Raw genomic sequence first — 11,109 nt, 5'->3', positions numbered from 1 at the left:
CCCCCCCCCCCCCCCCCCCCCCCCACCCCCCCCCCCCCCCCCCCCCCCCCCCCCCCCCCCCCCCCCCCCCCCCCCCCCCCCCCCCCCCCCCCCCCCCAGTCGAAGTCGACAACCTGAATAGTAATATTGAACGAAAAACGAATTTACCGACGGTCGCAGATAGGGAGTGGGGGAAAGGGGGGAACGATTTGTTTATGTGTGTGTCTTTTATACTCCCCCTATAATTTTATTTCCTGGTGCCCCCCCCCCCCGAGTGTCTCGGTTAGTGTCTCAATTTTGAAGATAGAGGGCGGCAAACTTCATCCCCGGTTTAGAGCTTGTCGTTTACAGGAAGAGGCCCCAAATATTATAGTCTGAAAGATAATAAAGATTGATTGATTGATTTTTATTCGACAAGCTTCCAACATACAACAATATACAATAATAAGAGATAAAAAATAAGTCAGCTTGAACAGGATAACCAACAAAAGCTTATTCCCTTACAGACATGTATAAAATTAATAAGTTAAAAATAATAATATTTACAGACAAATAAGGAAATTAAAAGAATTAATTATTACAGATAATAATAATAATAACAACATTAAAGTGATGATAGAAATGATAATAAGTACAAGAAGAAAAAGAAGAAGGAGAAGAAAAAAAAGAGGAGGAGGAAGAAGAGGAAAATAATGATGAATTTGTAGAATTTCTATAACGTACGAAAACATAAGTATATACAAAATGAACAAGTATGAACCGGCAGAAGAATAAAAATTTCAATCATATAACATGTCATTCACTTCTCTTCTCTGACTGTCAAGTACTAGGTATTCCTTTAATTTCCTCTTAAAATGATCATAGTTTCTTATCTTTTACACCATTGGGAAGGGAATTCCAATCTACTACCTACTCTTTCTGTTAGATACTTTAAAAAATAAATAAGAAGGATAAAAAGATGATGAAGAAGAAGAAGGAGAAAAAGTAAAGAAGAAGAAGAAAAAAGAAAACGAATTAGAAAAGAAGAAGAAAAGGAAAAAGAAGGAGAAGAAGCAGAAGAAGAAGAAAAAGAAGAAGAAGAAGAAGAAGAAGAAGAAGAAGAAGAAGAAGAAGAAGAAGAAAGAAGAAGAAGAAGAAGGAAATAAGAAGAAGAAGAAGAAAAAGAAGAAGGAAAAGGAAAAGAAGAACCAGAAAAAGAAGTATGAGAAGAAAAGAAGAAGAAGAAAAAAAAGAGTGAAAGGAGAAAAGGATTACAAAAATGGGGGAAAATTAAAGGAGAGTAAGAACATAGACCTATACCATGGTGTTGGTCCAACGTGGTGGTAGCTAGTCTATGGTCCAGCCAATGAGGGGCACTAGTGTCGGTTGGTGGGGGGGGGGGGGGGGCACAGACCTCAAATGCCGTTGAGAATGCCACCCCCGTTAAAGGGAAGAGGCATAATATGTTGTGGTCGAGTGGATACGTGACCGGACTGTCGATCAAAAGGCCCGCGGTTCGAGTACCAACGCGGCGCTAACTGTCTTTTGGCAAGACATGGATCTACATTTGCCACTCTCCACCCAGGTGTTAAGGAGAAAAATAATAATTATGTAAATAAGAGAAGAAAAAAATATCGACTAATTTTCATCCACCTGATCGACCAGGCAGGTAGCCAGAGTAGCCGAACCCAACCGACGAGGATACATCACCAAACTGACGTGTGAACTGAGAAGGGAACTATACAAGTGGCGTAAAGGATTTTGGTTACAAAATGGATCATGGCCTCCCATCTCCCTGGTTACAAAATACATTTATATCAAAGATTGTAAAGAAGTGTTATCAAAAATTATTGACAGTTGTGCGACTTAATTAAAACAAAAGCCTTGGTGAGGACAAATTCAACACAGTTGTGCCAAATCCAAAATGTTGATTTTTTTCAGGGAATTTTGTTTGTGTTTTGGAATAACTAAACTACGTAAATATAAAATTATATACATTAATACAAAAAAAAAAATGTAAGAGAAGAACTTAGTTTTTGACCAGCAGTCATCAATTCGGGAATTCATAATGGGCATGGGGCACCATCAAAATATGAGTTTTTCTATCTATTTTAAAACATATGAAATTCGCGACAAAATCTGAATTGAAATTGAATACATTTTTTACAAATTTGAGCCATTTATTGGAATTATATCGGGCAAACCTTTATTTTTCTATTTTGGGGTATATTTTTAGATTTTGTGGTGATTTTTCGCAAGCCGTTTGGTGAGATTGTTTTGATGGCAATACTGTATCTAATCTGTTTGCACTGTATGTTGAAAAGCGCCATCTCAAGGCGAAATTTATTAGCAACATCAACAACGTAACATTATTGTACGATTAAAGAAAAGCTATCAGTTTGCCGATTTACTCTGTATCTGTACTGTGTGGAGGTAGACCGCCCAACAACTGATAAATAGGCCTAGATCTACGTTGTTCACCGTATCCAGATGACTGAATCTGTGATTTAGGCACAAAGTACTTCTACTTTCTCAGGTAAGTTTCTTGGATGTTTCTGTCTTAGGATTGATGAATACAGTGTTTGTAAAGGTCGGAGTGCAACGCAGTGCAGTTCCCAGCCGCACAGTCGAGTCAGCTGCTAGCTACAGCCTCAGCCCCACCGAGGAGGCGTTGATGCCATAGCCAGCGAGTGCGGGTCGAGAGTTCACCGGTAGTCGATAGGGTCGCGTGTTCCGATCCTACGGCGATGTGTACCGGGTCCTTGTCGGTACACATGCAGTTACATACATGTACTCGTACTCGCGGACAATATTATATTTAGATGTTTACATTAAAAAACCCACAACCTTCAGAGAACATATGAACAAATTTAGTTTTGCTATATTGAAACATTTTCAATTGTAATCATAAACTAAAGATGAAGTTGTTCTTGTGCACCATTTGAGAGGGGTGTCGTACTTTCGTATCCATTTTTGACCTGTAACGTTAGACCTATGCTGTAACTCTGCAGATGCATACCTTACCATGCCGACGAAGGGCGGTTGCGCGAGCGTGCGTAAAGTCGATTACAGTCGATAACTCAATGCACGCTCGCGGTTTTGCAGTGGTTTGCCATGGAACCTGTGAGAAATTGAATATTTTAATGTCTTCGTTTTTAGGAAAAAACTCCTAAAAAGATTTAAAAATTGACACGAAAGGGGTAAGAAATATAACGACTTTATATCATGACCATTATTTGAACAATTGATGAAGATTAAATTGATTTTTCGGTATGGTTTAGTAGGGTATCTCCATGCCTGAGTTACGAGTCAAAAAATGAATACGAAAACTACACTAGTGCCTCGTATTTTCAACTTCAACTTCAGTTAACAAGTCATTAGCAGTATGACTCTTAAAATTTTTCAGGTTTTCAAAAGTACCAACAATTTTGTAGGCCTTTCTTATAGATAATTTTGCATTTCCTTCAGAGAAACATGAGATGATGTGAGTTCCGATGTGTTATGTCCATGCCAATGCATTTGTGGCTTTTTTTGGGGGGGGGGGGTGGGGTGAGGGAGGGTGAGCCTTGAGAGAGGGGCAGGTACATGTAGAATGATTGTTTTAAGACAGGTATGCTAATATTTGGAGATCCAGGGAATAATTTTCCTCAAATTTTTTGATTAGCAATTTCAGGCGATGGATAAATATTTCAAATGAAATTCTGTACATTTCTATGGAAGAAAACTGCTACACAAAAGATATTTTGTATAGCAGTCATGCAAAAATGCATAGCAAATTGCGATGCGATACCAGGAAAATTATTCCCTGAGATCTGTAAACAATTATGTGTATTTTACTTTTAGACTATTTTAGTAAGTCCTAATTTTACATAGACATGTATTCCAGGAATGTTTCTCTGTATGATGTGAATTCATGTGGATTGTAATATTTTGTTGACATGTTCTTCAAATTTGTTGTTTCATCAGAAAATGAGTGATGTCTGAAATGTGACAGATGTAATGTTATGTATTGAATTCCGAGACTACTACAAGACAAGTAGTAGAACTAAGTATCTTGAGTAGAGGAACGCATAAACCAGGTTTAATACATCGTTACATGCTTATCGGGGGGGGGGGGGGGGGGGGGAATGCAAATGTTCATTCTCTGCATCTGTATTGAATTGTAAAAAAGCTAGTATTACATGTAGATAGAAAAAATGATTGGTAAGGCACTATGCTCCTATTTCAAAAACAAGGGCACACATGTTGTTGTTTTTTAAACACTGAACAAAAAATATCTATTTAAAACTAAGCTGTAGTGGAGGGACGAGGCTAATTATGGCCCTCAGCTCAGTCACTGCTATTTCTGGCAAGCAGGCCAAGGTCTGAAAAAGAAGCATGACCAATCTCGTGTGATCATGGTATGGAGTTCATTAGCCAGTCCATGCTTAGGTCATCGACGAAGCCCTTTCCCGTGTCATTCAAGATGAGACTAATTACGATAGGATGCTATGTGTCAAATCTTGTTAGGATGGAGATGCTGACTGTGGCCTATTGGATAGCAGTAGCATGGTTTTGATTGCAATCTATGAATTCAAATATTGCAAGGATGGAGATTCGCACGGGTTTATTGGACAGCAGTACATTATTTTGATTGCAATCCATTCATTCAAATCTTGTTAGAATGGAGATGCTGACTGGCCTATTGGATAGCAGTAGCATCGATTTGATTGTAATCCATTCATTTGATTCTGAATGTTTCTGTGGGCCTATTGGACAGCAGTAGCATCATTTTGATTGTAATCCATTCATTCAAATCTGAATGCTTCTGTGGGGCCTATTGAACTGCAGTAGCATCGTTTTGATTGCAGTCCATTCATTCAAATCCTAATGCTTCTGTGGGGCCCATTGGACAGCAGTAGCATCGTTTTGATTGTAATCCATTCATTCAAATCTGAATGCTTCTGTGGGGCCTATTGAACTGCAGTAGCATCGTTTTGATTGCAGTCCATTCATTCAAATCCTAATGCTTCTGTGGGGCCTATTGAGCTGCAGTAGCATTGTTTTGATTGTAATCCATTCATTCAAATCTTAATCCTTATGTTGGGCCTATTGCATTGATTTGCAGTAGCATTGTTTTGATAGTAATCCATTCATTCAAATCTTAATGCTTCTGTGGGGCCTATTGGACATCATTAACATCGTTTTTATTGTGCAATCCATTCATTCAAATTTGTAATGCTTCTTTGGAGCTTATTGGACAGCAGTAGCATCGCTTTGATTGTTATGCATTCATTCAGATCTTAATGCATCTGTTGGGCCTATTGGGCAGCAGTAGCATCGTTTTGATTGTAATCCATGAATTCATTCGAATCTGAATGCTTCTGTGGGGCCTGTTGAACTGCAGTAGCATAGTTTTTATTGTGCATTCAAAACTTGTTAGAAGCGAGATGCTCACTTTGGCCTAGTTGACCAGCAGTAGCATAATTTGATTGCAACACATTCATTTAAATATCTAGATGGTCAGTGACTCAGTAGGCCTGTCTTCCCTACATGTAGCTCGAGATTGCCAAATATCCCGCTATTTGAATGATCCAGATCGCAAACTATCCAGCTAATTTGGGTCTTCGTCAGCCCGAAGTTGCAACGGGATATTTGGTCGGGATTGTCATCCCAAGATATCTTGAGATAGTTTGCACAATATCCCACTACATGTATTTAGCAAAATATCCAGCTATTTGTCCGGTGCTTTTTCACCAGACCGAAGACTCGCACTATGGCGATCGTTGAGCAAAATATCTCGAGCTAATTCCTCAAGGTTGAGTTTCAAGTTTCGAATCTCGAGCTGATGAAGACGCGATTTGTAACTTCGGGATTATTCCCCAAATCAGAAATAGCGGGCTATTTGGCTATCTCAAGATGATGAAAAATGCGCCTAGTGGGTCCTATTGAACTGCAGTAGCATTGTTTTGGCTGCAATCCAATCATTTGAATCTTGTTATGATATTCTAGATGATCACTGTGGCCTATTGAACTGCAGAAGCGTTGTTTTGACTGCAATATTCATTCATACGATTCTTGAATTTTTTTTAAATGAGGTTTTTCACCGTGTTTGTTGACCAGTTTCTACCGACAAAACACCGGAATATGAGAATATTCGTGGATTTTTATGTGCAGTGTAAATGCAGCAACTGATAACAACAAGTTTGATGAAACAGGCCCCTGATTGTGTGCAGGAGGAAGAGATTGCCACACAATGGACTTGTAAGGCAGGCTGTAATCACCGACCTAAGCTGTAATTTGCCTTGTGGTATTAAATAATTGCATGATGGTGTAAATTATTCATGGTTTTTTTTACTGGGGGGGGGGGGGGGGGAGTTTGCGCCATTTCACATCAGGCATTCTCTCCCCCTTCTTATCTGTATACTATTCTCAATACATCATGATCTCACCAATTACAAGCCTTATAACATCAAGATGTAGTTGCCAAAATTTTGAATAAATTACATGTTGGTTGGTCCATTCAAGTCTGAGAAGTATTAGTTGACAAATAAGAAATTGCATCTACATAATCCTGGTTGCAGATATAATTGAGAAAAAAACTATTATGAAAAACATTTGATATCTTGATACATATGGGGAAATATTTCACATTAGACCGCTAAATATACACCACACACATGTCTACCCGTATAAGGAAATGGTCATTATGCTTTTAAAAGTGCTCATAATGTTCCAATTTCAGGGAAATGTTTCTAATACTGTACATGCACAGCGTGTACGTCATTTCCCAGGTTCTATCAAGGCGTTGTATTACATTGAGTGACCTTACATTATTACACTGTGGCAATACTGGCAAGGGGCTGCTATTTACTTTGGCATTGAAATAATATCCTTCATGTAGTATAAACCCCAAGGCCCATCTCTTTCAAAAGAAGAACTGCAAATATTCTATTCTGCCACGGCCTGGAACCTACCTGTACCTGTATTATTGTAACATTCTATTTTAAGGCGACCTTTGTACAGCTATTTTGTGGAGTTGTACTTGAGTGGCAGTATCCTCGTTATTTTATTTGCTCACGTTATTTGATCAGCTAGGTACAGTAGAAAAACAATTGAAGATACCATGGAATCTAGTGTAAAGTCCAGTAAATGGGTTCAGTCATTTCAAATGTGAGGCTATTAATTGATTGAAAACCTGTTAAGCTGTTTTGCAACACCATATTAAGGTGGTGGAAAAAATGTGAATGAGTCTCTGAGGTGTGAATGGGTACTCTTTCCCATCTCTCTCCTCCCCATCTCTCTCTCTCTTTCTCTCTCTCTTTCTCTCTCTTTCTCTTTCTCTCTCCCCTCCACCCCTCCACCCTCCACCCTCCCTCCACATCTCTCTCCCTCCCTCTCTATCTCTCTATTTCTCTCTCTCTCTCTCACCCCTCCACCCTCCCTCCACCTCCCTCTCTCTCTCCACTCCCTCTCTCTCTCTCTCTGTCCCTCTCTCTCTATTTCTCCCTCTCTCTCTATCTCTCTGTTCTCTCTCTCTCTCACCCCTCCACCCTCCCTCCACATCTCTCTCTCTCTCTCTCTCTCCACTCCCTCCCCCTTCTCTCTACATGTATCTCTCTCAATTAGGCCTGAGTCGAAACGGGTCCCCGCCCGGGCCCCGACCGTCGAGCTGAAACCCGGTTTTTGGTTTTCGGGTTTCGGGTTTTTCAAAATTAAATTTCACACTGATATTTTGAAATATAGAACTAAAAATATGGAATTCACAAACTTATATTTCAATATAATCAAATAAATATGCTTTAGAAATAAATGGATATTGTTTCAGTTGACGGTAGGTGTTTTTATCGCTCTAAAATTGAGGCTGCAAGAAAGGAATCACGCTTCGTGGTACCGATCGAGTGCGTTCAGAAACGAAAGTGGAAATAGCTCTGTCTTCAGTGGGTCGACCCACTGAAGACAGAGCAAGAAAATGCCACACACAAGACTAAAATATTGATCAGACTATTGCAATTAAATCGTAATACTAAAGGCATTAATTTAATTGTCAAAATATATCCACAACATAATGGTTTATCCTTGATAGTTTGATGAAGGAAAATAAATTAGAGCTCTTGAAATAACATCGAAGTGCCTTTCGTTCGTTCTAAAAAATGCGTGTATAACGGCAAGCAGAAGTTACGAGTCAAGCTTGATATGCACGTTTAAATCCCTACACCGTCATCCGACCTGATCGGAACAATAAGCATTAAACCAATTAAAAAACATCACGTAAGACTTAAAGGGACTCCAATTCAACAAAATTACCGTAAAATAATTATTTGCTTTGACAAATAATATTATAGATATTCATAATATCTTACAGAAATAATGATATTTCATGAGCTACGTACTCGATATCGAGTTCAGCTAGCCATCATTTTGAAATGAGACGTAGTTGTCATGCATGCAGCGAAGAATGCGGCAGCTCGCAGCTAGAGAGGGAAAAAAAAATAACGTAATAGTCACGTGAATATCACGTGATCTCAGGCCCGCGCTTTTTCCTCTCTCTTCTGCATACTGCCCTCTACAGTCTACTGCATGACAACTACGTCTCATTTCAAAATGATGGCTAGCTGAACTCGATATCGAGTACGTAGCTCATGAAATATCATTATTTCTGTAAGATATTATGAATATCTATAGTATTATTTGTCAAAGCAAATAATTATTTTACGGTAATTTTGTTGAATTGGAGTCCCTTAAAGTCTTCCGTGATGTTTTAATTGGTTTAATGCTTATTGTTCCGATCAGGTCGGATGACGGTGTAGGGATGTAAACGTGCATATCAAGCTTGACTCGTAACTTCTGCTTGCCGTTATACACGCATTTTTAGAACGAACGAAAGGCACTTCGATGTTATTTCAAGAGCTTTAATTTATTTTCCTTCATCAAACTATCAAGGGTAAACCATTATGTTGTGGATATATTTTGACAATTAAATTAATGCCTTTAGTATTACGATTTAATTGCAATAGTCTGATCAACATTTTAGTCTTGTGTGTGGCATTTTCTTGCTCTGTCTTCAGTGGGTCATAGATCTATTTCCACTTCCGTTTCTGAACGCACCCGATCGAAGCGTGATTCCTTTCTTGCAGCCTCAATTTTAGAGCGATAAAAACACCTACCGTCAACTGAAACGATATCCATTTATTTTTAAAAGCATCTTAATTTAATTCCATTGATTATTTTATTGTTTTGAAAGCAGTAACTGTCTTTTCCGTCGCATTATTAGAACAGCAACTTAGTCTAACTCCCGCCGCTGCATGCACACGTTTTTTAGTGTCAGTGCAGTGGTGAAAATTTCGGGTACCCGGTCCCCGCCCGAAATTTTCAAGTCAAACCCGGGTTCGGCAAAACCCGTGATGACTCAGGCCTACTCTCAATCACAATTCCTCTGGGTTCGTGTGCATTATAGATGTGAAGTATGAATCATAGAATGTTTGGAGAGGATGGAGTACTGTACAGTACAGTAGTAGTAGTAGTAGTAGTAGTGTAGTAGTAGTAGATGTAGTAGTAATTAATGTATTAAAGCACAAGCACAAAGTTGGTAGATTGACATTGTGCATGTACATATACTTGTACATGTAGTTTGATAAGAATTTATTGGGGGGGGGGGGGTCGGAAGAGAGAAGATCATCATATAATAAAGAAGAGGCTTCTTCATGTACAATATACATGTACGTGTACATGTATGTACCCCGCGGCAGATTAATTTTTTTAAAACCTTATACCATGTATTAAAAAGGACATTACCGGTATGTGTTATATATTTGTGTTAGTTAATTTCTAGAGCTCTATTCATCCATAGACACATATTAAAACCACTGACTGCTCATATTTCTAATTTTTCAATGGTAAAGTACCTTAAAGTTTGTGCAGTGAACATTTATGATATTAAGAACATTGAGGAAATAAAGATCCTTTGAAAAAGGTCTCCTATTTCTATGTGTGGGTGGGAATGATGCACTGTAGACGTACTGTACATTCGATAACCTTTCCATATGTGCATATATCTCACTGTCTCTCCGTCTCACTTTTTTGAATTTACCATAGCCAGAATCTGGTATTTAGTTTTCAGTGGATCAGGGAAAAAATTGCATGCAAGGGGCCTGCATGGGCTGAATGAATGGCCACTGTGTTTATATTTTGAATGCCACAGACGGTCGGTCGGTCGTGAGCGTAACTTACAATTAAGATGCCGAGTGGCGCTGCCATTATATTGGATTTTCGCGACTCGATCGCGCATAGCTAGTTGCCTGGATGCTGACGGACTTGTTATATATTCAGAGCATGTCTCTGTGGGTATCATTATAACACGACGAGCTGTCAAATTTGTAATGATGTTTAAAGCATACAGCGATGTGCATACTGCGCTTAAACATGCATTAATGTGCATGACATACGTGTACATGTACATGTACCCTGTAGTACTAGTAATCTCTAGATAGTCTGGTATATGCAACATGTATACACTGTCACTCTGTTGTTTATTAAGACCAAGTATTTGAATGGCTTTTCTTAACTTAGTCGTATTCTGTCAAATATGATTCATGACAAAATAGATTGCAGTTCTACTTTTTCAAAATTCCTCATTTTTAAACGGTCATGTCAGTAAAAGTAGGCTACATCTGCATACCATGAAAAATCTATATACCGTACATATTTTTCAATTAAAAAAAAAAATAACAATGATAATGTTCTGGGTTTTATGTAGCACTTTACAATGTCTCTATTATCATTTTCATTCAATCATTCTCAAATTAAAAAAATAAGTCAAAAGTGTGTAATTTCTGACCATTACTCTACACATGTATACCCTGTACGAATCCCCAAACAATGAACTATAGGCTTACAAACATACAATGAAATTTGATCTTCAAGAAATAATAATATTAATGGCATTATTAAGTGAAAGCAAAATTTATAAATATCTGTTATATACATACACTGTACATGTAATGTAGATTTAAGTATAACTTAACTCTGCCAGTTTGAATAATTCATGGTAAAATTTACTCATGATTTTGTCTGTGACACTCTTTTGTATTTGAAGAGCTTGTACAGTACAGTAAAAAATCCACGATTAAAGGGATTGGGTATCTTTGCCTCAGATTCTGAAACAAAATCCTG

The 11,109-nt window shown here is 38.4% G+C and overlaps 1 protein-coding gene across 1 annotated transcript in view; it reads left to right on the top strand.

Annotated features, from left to right (window-relative positions):
* The first annotated feature begins 2,311 nt into the window (after positions 1-2,311).
* The window catches only part of LOC576586 (serine/threonine-protein kinase Sgk1), a 69,048-nt gene continuing 60,250 nt past the window's right edge, over positions 2,312-11,109 (top strand). Inside the window, exon 1 of the mRNA XM_030983204.1 lies at positions 2,312-2,494. The gene's annotated coding sequence lies outside the window, so the exon portion shown is untranslated. The remainder of the gene's footprint in view (positions 2,495-11,109) is intronic.

This window comes from Strongylocentrotus purpuratus, unplaced genomic scaffold (genome assembly GCF_000002235.5).
Source record: "Strongylocentrotus purpuratus isolate Spur 01 unplaced genomic scaffold, Spur_5.0 spur5_scaffold_13, whole genome shotgun sequence".
In the NCBI taxonomy this organism is placed as follows: Eukaryota; Metazoa; Echinodermata; class Echinoidea; order Camarodonta; family Strongylocentrotidae; genus Strongylocentrotus; species Strongylocentrotus purpuratus.
The sequence above is the reverse complement of the archived record's forward strand: the minus strand, read 5'-3'. Positions and strand labels throughout refer to the sequence as shown.